The following is a 15,997-nucleotide window of genomic DNA, read 5'->3' on the forward strand; positions in this document are numbered from 1 at the left end:
CAGTTTGAATTGAACTTGTCTTTTGGACCTTGAACCGTTTGGTTCACATTGAAGTCCATTATATGGAGAAAAATCCTGGAATGTTTTCATCAAAAACCTTAATTTCTTTTCGACTGAAGTAAGAAAGACATGGACATCATGGATGACATGGGGGTGAGTAAATTATCAGCAAAAGTTTAAAAAAAAAAGTGAACTACTCCTTTAAACCTGAAAACAGAAAAACTACCTGCGGATGCTTTGATTTGTAAACTTTGAGCAAGAAGATACCATAGAGGAGTCTTCTTTTAGCTTTAGGATTAAAAAAAAGCCTCAGAAAATAGGTTTGAGATCATTTACTGTACATTTTTCATACACCTCAATTGCTGCTACATTCAAGGCCTAGTAGTATTATATGGACAAATGCCTTGCTTTATGATTCGATATAGGAGTATTTTGTCCCCATAACATAGGATTTACCACACAAACACACACACAGTGAGAGAGAGAGAGAGAGAGAGAGACCCAGTAAAAGCTTAGCAAAACTAAAGAAAGTACTTAAGCAAAGTTCGTCAAGGCAGACCTTCAATGTTTGGCTTGATAACACATTGTCTGGAAGTATAGAAGAATTTGAAGGTTAGTTTGAAATTTTAAGGTTATCTTGCTTAGTTTGAATACTTTCACTCTTTGAATGGAGATTTGAATCGATATCAGCCTTGCTGGGCAGTTGCTAAGGTGTTCGGTGCGGTTGCTAGGAGGCTCTTTGGTACTTCGACAGAATGGCAACATAATTAAAATTGAATCACATGTTATTACACTTCCAAAGATGGAAAAATATTCATCAGGTTGACTCGATGTGCATTTGTTCAATGCAAATTTTTAGAATATGATGTTTGTATTGTATGTATATATCAAATAAATGTTGGTTTGCTTGATGTGACCTGTCAAGTGTGGGATGAAGACATGCATCGGGGGTCATTATTTAATATCATATTGTCTGTGGCTTTTGAAGAACACATTCGGGGGCTGTAATATTGCAAATATTAAACTTTTAACAGATGTCATCATTCAAGCGCTCGGGCTCATACCGTATGTAAATACTATTACCGTCTAATGCAGTCATTACTAGCAAACATCATTACCAGAGATGAATTTCCATTTCTTTCAAGTTAGTCTCCATCTGAAATTACAAGAGTATTGAGCATTGCATGCAGCCAAGACAGGAATGATCTTACAATTTGATCATTTATTAGCAGGACTGTCGAAACAATCTAACCCCATTAAAAGAAGAGACGGGAAAAGATACGACAACACCTGGCTACAGATAACCATCCTTCTGAGTACACAACAACTCAATGGTGAGAGTTAATGTAGAGATATGATTATCACTCTAGTGACAAACTTTGTTTATCCCTGCCGAGTTCAACAAATATTATTGTTATTCACATAAGCTCAATAATATATACATATACACTCTCTTGCTGAATACATGCGTACCGTCAACACATTCTCATCCCAACGCTGACGCTTTTTCCAATGCGTATACATCCAACGCACATGGCAACCTTTAGCGTAAATATAATGCCTGGTTCAGATTACACGATTTTAGCCCGATTTTGGCACGAACCGTTCGACGTAGGGTGTCGTGGGGATTCGTAAACGACAACGGGCGTCGGGACGCAAGATTCGACCTTATCATCTCGTATAGTGTGTCTGCGATGCTTCACGACATCACGACCAATAGGAGCACAAGCTTTTCCGTACACAACTTTCAAAAATGGCGAAACGAAAGAGAGACGATGGTGCCAACGTTAAAACTAAAAGTATATAGGAAAACAATATTTTACCTCAAGTTCTCTTTGGAGGATTGACAGCCCATACTATCCTCTTCGAGCAGGGTTCTCAAGTCTCACGCAATGGCCGTGAGACACACGCAATTTAACCAGTTCACACGCCACAACGTGTATTTCTCACGCTAAAAAGGCAATGCCGAGCAATCCAGGAACGTGTCCATGGTCGGGTTTTCTTTCTTTTTTTACTTTTTTTCTGAACACAGGACAGCCAATACAACACTCACCGCTTCATCCATTGTTTGTTTACGTTCGTTTCCGGAAGTCACTCGCTACTAGTTTCGCCTTCTCGATGACATCACGCGCGCCGTTGAAGACGGCATGCGATGACTGGTCAGGAATGACTTGTCCACGACACGACAAGATTTTAAGAGTTAAAGTCGCGTAATCTAACACAGTGACTATCGTAACAGTCAAAAAAAAAAATTGTGTAATCTGATCCAGGCATAACACGCTCCGGTTATGGGTAGGTTTAGGTGTGGGGTAGGGTTAAGGCCCGTACACACCGGGACAAATATCAGCACGCATTATTCGCCAGCATTTTTCAACACGTTTTTTGTGTTCACACCCAATCGATTTTCGCTGACCATGAGCCGAGTGAACATGCTAATTCATTCCCTGACATTAGATGGCGCCAATTTGCTCTGCAATACCTCTCCATATCAGTTTTATTTTATCAAGATGTTTGTATTCGCAGTCGCGTTTGTCATATAGTTCTTCATGTTCTAGGCTAGCACCAACGAGACCAGCAGCTCTACATTCATCTTGCCTCGCATCTTCCTCGTCTTATTTCCTCCTGGCTGTGTAGACGGCGACGCTACTAGACGGCGACGGCGGCGTATATCTTCTTCGCCGTTGCATATGTGTGCTCGGCAAGACCTTTTTGTGTTTGAGCGCCCCCAAGTTGTGTTTTACTGTAACTTCAAAAGCTCCAAACACGTGAGCAAAAGCTCCAATCTCATTGGTCGGATAGTTTTTGACGCGGCGCGTCAAACTAAAAAAACGAACCTGAGGCGTTTTTCTTTTAAAATGACGCTTTTACGCGTTGCGTTTTACGCGTCGGTGTGCACACTCACATTGGCGCCCTTTGTTTAGTCACGAGGCCTTAAACGTCCGCGAATAACGCTGCCGAAATTCGTCCCGGCGTGAACAGGCCTTTAGGGTTAGACCACTAGGGTATATATGCAGATACCCCAGACAGCAAACTGACATTGAATCAACGTGGAAACGACGTCTCTCATGACATTGAAACAACGTTGATTTTGCTCATCGAATTAACGTTGAACCAACGTCAAACGCGGCATTCTTCAAAGCTAAATAAAAATCGAAAATTGGTTTGCTTTCATAACGTTGAAACAACGCGTTGATTTCAAGTTGATTTTCCGTTAGTTTTGAAAGAATGACGCGTCTGACGTTGGTTCAACGTTAATTCGATGAGCAAAACTATGTCAGATCAACGTTGTTTCGATGTCATATTTCCACGTTGATTCAATGTCAGTTTGATATCTGGGACTGAACCTTCAATGGTTTTATATTATGAGATACTATGCAAGTCAACATCAAAATAAGTGTACTACTTTAATGCATGACAAAATAATCTTAAGACATGATTAAAATGTACTTTGAAGCAACTGTATGTAACTTTCAGAAGCCTTCTGATGGTACACTGACTTATAATAAGGTGATTCCCCCCCCCCCCAGATCTTTAATGTTTGGTGTGAAATCCAGCAAATTTATACATAACCTTTAATAAAACGACTTAAGGAAAGCTAAAAACACATTCATCTGCAAAGCATTATGAATAGAGAGTGCTGCTCATGTGTGACCACAAAGGATGAAGATTGCTTTTAATTAGTTGATTCAAGGCTATTTTTCATTTCACGGTATAGCTGGTATTTGAGTCTAGTGTGGTGACCCCAGGGCCGTATTAAGAGCTCACTGGGCCCCGGGGCTATGAGTTACTGCAGGGCCCCCCCACCACTTTAGGTCACCAACTACATGAGCTAAATGTTATATTATTATAGCCTACGAGTCATTTTATCCATGATATACTTCACAGTTAAGTTATGTTACTTTTAACATGATTTTTTTATCATATCAAAATGTATTGACTAAAATTTCATAATTATTGTGACCAATTTCAATATCACCAAAAAATAATAGTAGCTTAAGAAAATAATCTCAAGCTTACTGATGACAAGAGTCACAAATTAAAATAGAACAAAGGCACAATAAATCGACCTATGAAAAACTTAAAGCACTGAATAATATTATATAAAGTAATCAAATATACAATACATGGTTTTCACTACAAATTCAACATTCATTCTTGTTAATTTTGCAAAAGTAATTCAGTCAAATGCAGTAAATTACTTTCTTTCTGATGTTTGATTAACATTATTGACACACATGGCGACAGCAGCTTTATTAGCAGCGTCTGTCACTTTGAGACCTCAGAGTCGGATTCAAGTGCGCTGTGCAAAACCGTCTCAAGTTCACCACAGTCTATGGTTCACCTTGGTCTCAAAACCAGCATTTACAAAATAAATTCTCCCGCTGCTCACTGTGCCTGAGCAGTTTGAAATATTTTGTATCCAAACCACAACGTTTAAAAACGCGTTTAAATGATAAACTTACATCATGATGGCGCAGCAAAATTTAAATATTTCTACCGGATATATTATCGCCAGTCCTTTAGGCGAATATAGAGTTTAATCAAACACAAAAAGCAAAATTATACATCCATCAAGTTAATATTCAAACTTACCGAAAGTTTGTGGGGTTGATGATGACGCTGTGTTTTAAGAATAGACTAGAATGAAGAGAAGAGTAAAGGCGATTTATTGGTTGATATATAACCTATTCTAATAAGGCGCAGGCAGCCATCATCTATAGGCCTACGTGCAGCAGCAGGTCGGTCGTTCACAAGTTAAATATAGAATAAATATATTTGTCATATCAAATTAAAACCTGACGTTTCAATTTACCATGCCCTGCTCAGAGCCGTTGGCCCTGCATGCCTAGGGGGTTTGATTGACAGGTGGCCTGGCCAATCATAACGCCGAATACGCAACTTTGTCCGACAACAAAGCTGTCAGTCGGTGGACATGAACTTGAAAACGGTAATGTTTAAATTACTTAAATGACAATATTTGAAAGTTGAGACTTTGTTTCATATCAACAGTAAGCTGCTCTGAACTCTCTCTCGTAATCACTCGGTGTAACGTTAGTCTTTGCCCCGCGAAGTATTTTTCACTGCGTGAGTGCATGAGAACATGATGTGCGTGACTCGCGAGAGCCGCCTGGCTCGTGGCCCGTCCGTCACATAGTACCTAAAAAAGGCGGGTCTTTGCGAACGTCTCTATTAATGATAATGATTCCATGATAATGCATGGAATATAAGGCAAAGTGCAACTAAATAACAGGGATAATTTGTGGGGGACGTTGCGTGGTAAGGCTTTGGTAATCAGATGGCTTGCAGTATCTGCTCCACAGCCAATCACGGGCCCCCTCCTTGCTTGGGCCCCGGGGCTTAAGCCCCGCCTAGCCCTATGGTTAATGCGGCCGTGGGTGACCCTAGAGTGACCGAATCCATCCCGCTCTGGGCGGTCAGGAATGAGCTTTAATTTGCGTTTTCCACGGGGATGAAGTGATGAAATTTATTCCTGTGACCACAGGGGATTTGTGACACTTGTGAATTCAGGGTGTAGGTTACTAGTTGACAAATTTGAAGTTTAGAACTCGACAGGCTGGTCAGGGTTTGTTTTTCCGCCCAACAAATTAAACTAAACAAATGTGCGATATATATATTGTTTATACTTTGTATGAAAATGTAAAATCTCCCAATGACTTGTATGAGAAGAATCCTAATTCAAAAAGTGACTAAGGTCTTCTTTATATCACTGCCTGCACACAATTATTTTTGTAAAAAAATTGAGTATATTTTAATGGTCCCTTTTGAGAAATCTGTTTACTATAAGCAACTTTGCAACTAAATATCAACTAGCAGTCATTAGAGTAAATTTCTGCAAAAGACTCTTATTTTGTCAACTTATTATAACCTTAACCCTACTCGTCCACAAATACTCTAATAATGGTGCGTTCAAGTCATCATTGTTCTTGCTCTCATCGGTATGACCATAAATGACAGAGGATTTTAAATTGATTCTGCTGTTATGAGACGAAATGACTTGGCATTGTGCCGATTTGTGTGATGAAAGTCTTGCTACAGTCCAGTGATGAAATGTGTGTGTGTCCTGGAAACGGGAAGCCTCAGGTGCCGCTTCACTCGCTGTCTCCTCGTGGAGAGGTGAGGTAGGCTATTTTTCTCCTTCTTGCTCATCATTTCGTGATTTTCTTAAAAAAAAAAATAGAGCAATACTAAACTTTGCGTATCCACCATTGCCAGCGCATGTTAATGAACGCTCGCGCGCAAAGACAACTAAATCTCTACAGTTTTATCCCTATTTATTTTGTACTTTTATTACACAACAGTTTTTATTTGTTTCCAAGTACTTATTTCACAACACTTAAGCATTAAGTGTGGGTTATATTTCAGAATTCTTTACCTTACCAAGTCTCTGAGATCCTGACATCTTGCACTTCTGGAAGGTTTCCATTGTGGAAAATGGTGGCACTGGAGTCTAAAGTGTTCCTGATGGTTTCACACCTAATTCTTCACCTTAATTTTTTTATTTATTTTTTGCTGTTACCATGTGTCAATTTTTCCAGTCCCCGCTGAACCAATGTGTGTTTTGCTGTCCAATGGTTACACATTAATTTTGCAATTTCTGGTATTGCATTAGTATTGCATCCTTATGGTCATTTAAGGATTTTTGACTTTTCAGTGCAAGTTAAATCTCTTTTTTTTTTGGCCCATTTTACCTGTAAAAAGAAATCTGCTTTATGTGCTTTTATTTTATGCTTCCCACCATACTAATAAAGTGTTTGACCCCCTTTCGCCTTCAGAACTGCCTTAATTCTATGTGGCGTTGATTTAACAAGGTGCTGAACGCATTCTTTGGAAATGTTGGCCCATATTGATAGGATAGCATCTTGCAGTTGATGGAGATTTGTGGGATGCACATCCAGGGCACGAAGCTCCCGTTCCACCACATCCCAAAGATGCTCTATTGGGTTGAGATCTGGTGACTGTGGGGCCATTTTAGTTCAATGAACACATTGTCATGTTCAAGAAATCAATTTGAAATGATTCAAGCTGTGTGACATGGTGCATTATCCTGCTGGAAGTAGCCATCAGAGGATGGGTACATGATGGCCATAAAGGGATGGACATGGTCAGAAACAATGCTCAGGAAGGCCGTGGCATTTAAACGAAGGCCAATTGGCACTAAGGGGCCTAAAGTGTGCCAAGAAAACATCCCCCACACCATTACACCACCACCACCACCAGCCTGCACAGTGGTAACAAGGCATGATGGATCATGTTCTCATTCTGTTTACGCCAAATTCTGACTCTACCATCTGAATGTATCAACAGAAATCGAGACTTATCAGACCAGGCAACATTTTTCCAGTCTTCAACTGTCCAATTTTGGCGAGATCTTGCAAATTGTAGCCTCTTTTTGCTATTTGTAGTGGAGATGAGTGGTACCCGGTGGGGTCTTCTGCTGTTGTAGCCCATCCGCCTCAAGGTTGTGTGTGTTGTGGCTTCACAAATGCTTTGCTGCATACCTCGGTTGTAACGAGTGGTTATTTCAGTCAAAGTTGCTCTTCTATCAGCTTGAATCAGTCGGCCCATTCTCCACTGACCTCTAGCATCAACAAGGCTTTTTCGCCCACAGGACTGCCGCATACTGGATGTTTTTCCCTTTTCACACCATTCTTTGTAAACCCTAGAAATGGTTGTGTGTGAAAATCCCAGTAACTGAGCAGATTGTGAAATACTCAGACTGGCACAAACAACCATGCCACGCTCAAAATTGCTTAAATCACCTTTCTTTCCCATTCTGACATTCAGTTTGGAGTTCAGGAGATTGTCTTGACCAGGAACACACCCCTAAATGCATTGAAGCAACTGCCATGTGATTGGTTGATTAGATAATTGCATTAATGAGAAATTGAACAGGTGTTCCTAATAATCTTTTAGTTGAGTGTATATATATATATATACAGGTAAGGTATTTATCTGGGGAAAAAATGCTTTTGCATTTTACATGTTTAATTTTACTATGCAAAAAAAAACTGCATTGAAAAACAAAAAGTGCACAGGAAGAAGCATTCACTGATTACAACATTATCAGTTATTAATATTTCATTGGTTCTCCTCAGTTTTTGCATGCGTTTCTTTCTATGACAGCTTGACCAAATTATGTCAGCACAATTTGTCATAATTCATTGCATTATCCCAAATAAAACCATCGACTCCCAGCACAACTACACAATACGCTTACAAATCTTTAACAAATTTTCCATAGTATTCGAATAAAGGGTGACGATGTCAATTTTCCTAGGCTGGACATCACTTGTGGCCACTATGCATGATGTTATTGTATATCTGAAAAATCTTACCAAAAATATTTTGGATATAATATGGAGGGTTATTGAGCAAAAAGAAATGCAGCCTGCTAAAGAACAATTTCTTGCTAATATTTTACCCACTGGTTCCCTTTTAAAAGATTGCAAAGACATATTTCCCCAGACATCCCAATTTTGTCCACAACTCATTGCACATTATTGTTTAGCACATTGAGGCTCTTTGGTTGTATTAGTGCACTGCGCAAACTGGGAATGGAAAAATGACCTTATAGATTACAGTCCTAAACACAGCTCAGTGAACAAACACAACTGTACTGCGAGGAGAATAGATAGCTTAATCCACTTGCTTAATTAGCTATGCAGAAAAACAACCAGGTCCAGATGGAGTATGCACTCATTTTCTGCATTGATTTTGTGGGAAAAGTCTGCAGAATTCAGTCGAATGGATTCAAACATGGTTAAATGTGTTAAATGGAGCTGAAAGTACTCAGCCCTTATTGGTAGTCGGAAGCATAAATAATTTATCCTAAAATATATTCAATGGCAGGGAATGAAAGGAACTATGTTTGAGTATGAATATGAATGATGGACATTTCAATTCTGCGGAAATCTGTGGAGTTCCGAGAATGCAGATTACAGGAAAATATAACATGAAAAACACTCCTGAGTTGGAAATGTTGCACCACATTTCATGATAAGATAATCCTGGAATCGACCAACCCTTGTGAACAAAAAGTCACCATAAATTCAAAATTGACAATTCTTTTTTTTTTTTTTTTGTAATACAGTATTAATTATGACTTATCAATGCACGTCATCATCATTTTTCGTTTAATTCATGTGCCCTTGTAATCTTTAAACAAACTAGTTTTCCCTCCTCTTGCAGCGATATCTCATCTCTGGTGACACGTTTACTTAGGCGTGATGGCCAGGCAACCTGTCACTCACATGAGATTAGCCAATAGCAAACCGCAACCATCCAATCAATTCCACAATCCAAAATAAAGCCCCGCCCTACATCTGCTCTTGTTTGAGAGGCTGTTTCACTCAGATATACGTCACAATAGGGAAGAAAAGACTGTCGCAATTTCTTTTTCATGCCGACATTATTTGTATTGAATGTACACTTGTAGTACCTTTTTATGGTGGTTTTGAAGTAATGGCTTTCTTCTCCCAGAGTAACCTTTTAGCTCATGGTGGTACAGGATTCGTTTTACTGTGGATAATGACACTGTCTTACCAGTTTCAGCTAACATCTTCACAAGGTCTTTTGCTGTTGTCCTGGGATTGATTCGCACATTTCCCACCAAAAAACATTCCTCTCTAGGACTCAGAATCCATATTTTAAACCACCATTGACCATTGGTGATCAGTGTTTGCTTTAGTTGTGCTCTTGGTCCCAGTTTTTCTTGCTTTAGCAATTCGTAGGCTGTTGTAACTGGGTGTGTAAAATACAATGGTTATGGCAGAGAAAGCCAAGAAAAATTATGATCAGCTGTCATTAGCTCCTTGTTGATGATGAAAAAAATCAAAGCAAGTATTTAATGTTGTGTTTAGACTTTTGTTTTCATTCCTGGCATTTATAACCAATCAATCTTGTGAAACTGCATTATTTGGGCTAGTAGCATTAAAATTTTCACTTATTCGAATAACATAACATAACTTATTGGATATGATTCACAACAATGGTGACAATAAAAAAAGCTTCCTGCTGCAATGCATTATGGGTAGATTTTATAGTATAAAACATCCTTGATTCTTAAGATTTTTTTTGTTTTAGTTGTCACCATTGTTGAGAATCATATCCAAATTCTTTATTTCTGTGTGTGACTGATATATTTTTTCAAAATACTTTTATTTACCTTCAAATAAGTGATCATTTTGATGGCCCCAAATAATGCAATTCCACAACATCGATGGTAATAAATAGCAGATATAAAGACAAAAGTCTAAACACAATGTTAAATGCTCATTTTGTGTTGATTATCAACACAATAAGCCGATTTTAATTTCTCTTTGCTTACTCTGCCACAACAATGTTGTTATACAAACACACAGTTACAACAACCAAAGAAAAGCTAAAGTAACAAGAACTGGGAGTAACCAAAAGCCCAACTAAAGCAAACACTGATCACCACAATGGTGATTTAAAATGAAAAAAAAAACCTTCTAATCCTCATCTAAAGAATGTAAGAAAATTACATTGAAAAAAAAAATATTGCATCCTGAGAGTGTTTATTTGGTCCAGAAACTGTATAAATTGTCTAAATGAGACCATAAATGATGTTGAAAATATGTCCACAATGGCCACATTTGAACTAGTTTTTAAACTTGAACGAAGGTTCGATGAACGTCTAGACGTCCAGAATACGTAAAAAAAAAAAAAAAGACATCATAAAAACATCCATTCTGGCTCATCAGTGGACATTTTTGGACATCATTTTGCTTAGTGGGTTAAGTTTGCTAAAATGTACTTTCTTTTAACAAGAGCAGGTTTAAATGGAAACCATGTTATCAAAGGTTCTCTGATTGAAAACTCATTAGACAGAGAGAAAGATAATGAACAAGATCACAGCGCCAGAGGACCTGTGTAGGATCATAACTTACAAGAACCGGAAAACCACAGAAACTCTGCCGAGGCACTCGAGAAATTATTAGCGCTGTGCACTAGCCTCTCCCAACCCTCAGCTCTTCAGAGGTCCTCAGACGAAAACTGCTGTAGAGACGAACTGCCATCTTTCCCTAATTTACGGTAAGGTGAGAGACCTAATGTGGAATTACAGTGACTGATCTCTGCAGATCTCGGTGCGTTTTTTCCGTTAAAGAGGATGCATGCATTATTTAGTGGCTGGCCAACTCAGGAGTAAGTCTGTTTTGTAACGAAGCTCTGGAGCATTAACGTATAGTGTATGTGTGAGGGAGTAATCTAGAGCAATTTTTCTGTTGTACACCTTAATGAGAGAGAAAGGGCGAGTTTGGATAACCCATCTTGGGAGCAGTAAATTGCACTGTTAGATTTGCTCTTCCAGTAAGTTGCCGTCTAGGGTTTCTGAATGGCCTGAGTAAACCAAGACACATTAGCGCATACAGGCCTATTTTATGGCTCTTTTTATAAACTAGTTTCCAATAATGATGAAACATCATCTTATGTTCAGTGCAGATACCAGAATGACAGTGTTATCAAGCAGGAAATTTACCAAGTGGTTCCAATTTACTTAAGGTTCCAGCGACGTTTGTGTACAATACATGACTAAAACAACTAATCAGAACATGATATTTAAATGTAAAGTTAAGTCGAGCAGAATTTTGGACCAATAGTGCTGGGTTCAGACTGCACAATATCAGGCAAGATCCGTTTGACGGTTTTGGTGCATCATAAATAAGAAACGGCATCGGGGTGTAAGAATCAATATTTTTATCTTGAATTATGTGTCATAGTGGACGACAACCGACGCTGCGCGACGTCCCGACTGAAAGACCAGCATGTTTATTCCCCAGTCCTCCACCAATAGGAGCGCAGAAGCTCTTCTATACACAGCTTTCAAAACATAGCGAAACGTAAGAGATATTGGTGTTTTATTATGGTGTTCCTATGTGGGATTATTCAATGGAGGAAAGGTTCATTGAGCAATGGTAATAATACTAATAATAATACATGATGTTTCTTCGAAGAACTACCAATGGAGGGGAATGATAGCAGAGGCGCTTTCGAGTAATTAGCACTAAGCTAATTAACGCTCTTGTTTCTGAGTCGTTAAAGACGGAAAACGATGAAGCAAAGTATAGGGCCCTATTTTAACGTTATGAGGGCATGGTCTAAAGCGCACGGCACAAGTTCACTTAGGGCGTGTCTGAATCCACTTTTGCTAGTTTAAAGTCCCTATGAAATCAAAATTGACCATACTTACTTTGTTTGCCTAAATTGATCGTTTTGTGGTGAACAATTCATACATGCAAGTCAATCCAAACAAAAAAATTTTTTGGCTTCGTAATCTTTAATCAAAGTTTGAAAATGCCCCTCCCCTCTGCATTGGAGGACCTTGCCCGATGACGTAGGCTTTACGGTTTGGGCGTCTCCTTAACATTCATAAACACACCCCTCCAACTGACAGCTGCTGTGTGTTTGCGAGCGCCGAGCGAGCATTGATTGACAGCGTGTGTAAACTTGCGTTCTAGATCCAATCAGGTGCTAGTTAGAAAAAAAAGCCACACCCACTATTTTGCCTTATTTAGTATTCCGTTTCTCTCCGAAATACGTCACAACACTGGAGAAAAGTCGTTTGCAACTTCCGGTTCACGGGGACTTTAACGACGGGAAAAATGGTCGATGCTCCCGGCGCATGGCAAAAAGGGTTGTCCCTATTCTCTTAATGAGTAATGGGTATGTTTTGGGCGTAACGTGCAATCAACCAATCAGAGTCTCATCTCCCACTCCCTTTAAAAGCCAGTTGCGCTCGTACCATGGAATTTGCAAGCGGAAAAAACTGAACGCATGTCTAGTGAAGATACAGATCTGCTCATGTGCGAGGTTAGATCTCGCAAGCAAACCATCTACGGGACAAAGTGTACGTACGCCTATAGGCGCACATTACTAACACGCTCTTTAAATAACAAAACAAATGTTGCGCCATTGACTTTAGACCAAGTTTAAGTTGTCTAAATGGCAAGACTTTAGACCGCAGTTTATTTCAGCTGTCTTAAAATGGCAACGTGCCAACAATGCGTCGAACACACCTCGACCAGGAGCCCATGTGCGAACAAATAGGCCCAAATGCATTTGCTATTTAAACAACGTAGCACAGGATGTGAAAAAAAGCTAACTGCGTCAGGCTGAAACTAGCTAAAACACGTCTCTTGTCCACGGCAAGAATTTAGGAGTCAAAATCATATAATCTGACACAGTGACTATCTTAAGATACAAAAATAACATTTAGTCTAAACACAGAACAAGATGTCTACCCAGCATCATGTCAACTAGTGTAGATTTTTGAACACGAAATGGATATTTGTGAATAAACCTACGACTAATTCGTACGAATTTGTACGAGTGATTCAAAAGTGGCTAATTCGTAACAATTCGTACGACCTCACTCGTACGAATTAGTACGATTTGTCTAAACCCACGTGACGGTTATGTTTAGGGCCGGGGTCAGTCATTCGTACGAATTCATACGAATTGGCTAATTCGTAAAATATGTACGATTTAGCAAAATCGTACGAATTGTTACGAAATTAGCCACCTCGTAAAATTCATACGAATTCCCGTGAGATCGGGTTGAATAAACCGTGTGGTTGTGTTTTGTGTAGGAACATTTATGAATTCAATTCACTTTTGACATATGTGACCCTGGATCATAAAAGAAAACAGTCAAAAGTCGCACGGGTATATTTGTGGCAATAGCCAACGATACATTGCATGGATAAAATGATCAAGTTGTTTTAATGCCAAAAATCATTAGGATATTGGGTAAAGATCATGTTCCATGTGGATATTGTAAATTTCCTACCGTAAATATATAAAACATATAGTATCGCCAACATAAATGGACAACTTTAAAGGCGATATCCTCAATGTTTCGATTTTTCAAATCTCAACCAAATATTGTCCTATCCTAACAAACCATACATCAATGGGAATTTTATTTATTCAGCTTTAAGATGATGTACAAAATCTCAGTTTCGAGATTTCAACCCATGTGGCTGGTTTTGTGGTCCTGTATTGCCAGAATTCAAGAACTTTTGGACAAATTCTTTGCATTTTCAAGGATGCATGGGTGTTTTCTTTATACTACTGTTGCCAGTTAAAGAAAAAGCCAGACCTTTAAAAAGAGCTCAGAAAATAACAAAAATATGAAATTACCTTCGATGTGAATCTGGTTGTAACCGGACAAGAAAAAGCTTGACTGTCACAAGTTTCCAGAATTTAATCATTAGACTGATGGAGGTGGAATCGCCCACTAGTGCTATCAGCCCAGCTATTACACAACATGGAGGTGGAGAAATCCTTCAAAATATCTTTGGCCTTTTCAATGATTTCAGCCTTCAGATATGCTTTTCGATTTTGAAGGAGCAAGACTAAAAAATCATATCCATATCAGCATTCCATTTTTTCGATCGTTTCTTGACATAAACATGCGCTTAACAGATGCGTTTGACAGTAGCGCTCGCATGATTAACGTTCTAAAAACACGTTAACCTTCCACTATTTACTCCACGTTCCACTATCTTGCATTTTTAACCACTAATGAATGGCCTCTTATACAGTATATGGAAAGTGAGGCGAGTCATGCAAGTCTCATTCATGACCTCCTCACAGTTTATGTCACCTGTTTATTGAACCTCTTGTTTTAATGTGCTCTAAGACCCTTATCTAAGCAGGTCAGGAGCAATTATGACCAATGAGTTCTTGTCCAGTAAGGGCAAAGCACCTGTTTACTATGCATTGCCTCTTCATTCCATAAAGGATACAACTTAGACGTATAAAATATACTTTTTCTTGTTCAGCCCAAGACTGTTGCTGAGCAAACTTTGGAAGATGGTTCATAAAAACACACAGTAAGGGCCCAATTGATATTCAACTCAAAATGCTGACTCTACTGAACAGTGAAATTAAATGCAAATCTTGCATATGCACCTAATAAATGTAAATTATTTCAATTTGTTAATGAAAAATAACATTTATTTTGAAACGGACCCTAGTTATTTTCTTGATGCATGTTAAATGTCACTTGTACTTTTTTTATAACATTCTTTGACCTCAATATTTTATCAATAATGTCATAACTTGCTATTTCTGTCATAAGACTCATAATGCAAGTCCATGATGCATGTTCAGCCGAATATATTCAGATCGGCCTCTGGGATTCAACACTCAATTTTCAGAATCCAATCAACAACCCACTGATAAAATCTATATATTTTCTTCTTTGATACCCAGAAATGCGTCTCCATATGCAGTAAAGTTGTTTGCAGCTTCTGTTTCATGCCAAATGACAATAGTTGTAAAAATGCTGCACATGTTAAAGGAGCTATATGTACGAATTTTCACGCATTAATCACATTTTACTGCTAATGTGTGAACAGCTTGTGACGAAAGTTAAAAAAAGAGGCCTTCCTCGACTTCCAAGGTTGTGTGTTATAGCCTGTAGACTGATTTGTGAAAGAATTGGGATGTTTTTGTCAGGAAAAAAAAAAACACTTCTGAAGGCCTCTCTTCCCTTCAGCGACACATGAAACGAATGCTTACAGTATTTAGAAGAATGTCATAAGAACCATTCTGTTGCCTACTGTAATGTCGTGCAAAAAAAGGTATTACAATTCAAACTAGTCTCACATAGCCAAATAGTCTCAGATATACTTTATAATTAAACTAATCACAACAGTGTGATTTTAATGACCTCATCCGTTGACATAACGACAAACATATTCTCATCTTTAAAAATCAAATGCTTTTTTAAAGGAGTGGTTCACTTTTGAAAAAAATTTTGCTGATAATTTACTCACCCCCATGTCATCCAAGATGTCCATGTCTTTCTTTCCTCAGTCGAAAAGAAATGAAGGTTTTTGATGAAAACATTCCAGGATTTTTCTCCATATAATGGACTTCAATGGGAACCGGACGGTCCAAGGTTGAAAAGAAAGTTAATAACAGTTTCAGATGCAGCTTCAAATGT

Source organism: Pimephales promelas, chromosome 3 (genome assembly GCF_988280905.1).
Source record: "Pimephales promelas chromosome 3, fPimPro1.hap1.1, whole genome shotgun sequence".
Lineage (NCBI taxonomy): Eukaryota > Metazoa > Chordata > Actinopteri > Cypriniformes > Leuciscidae > Pimephales > Pimephales promelas.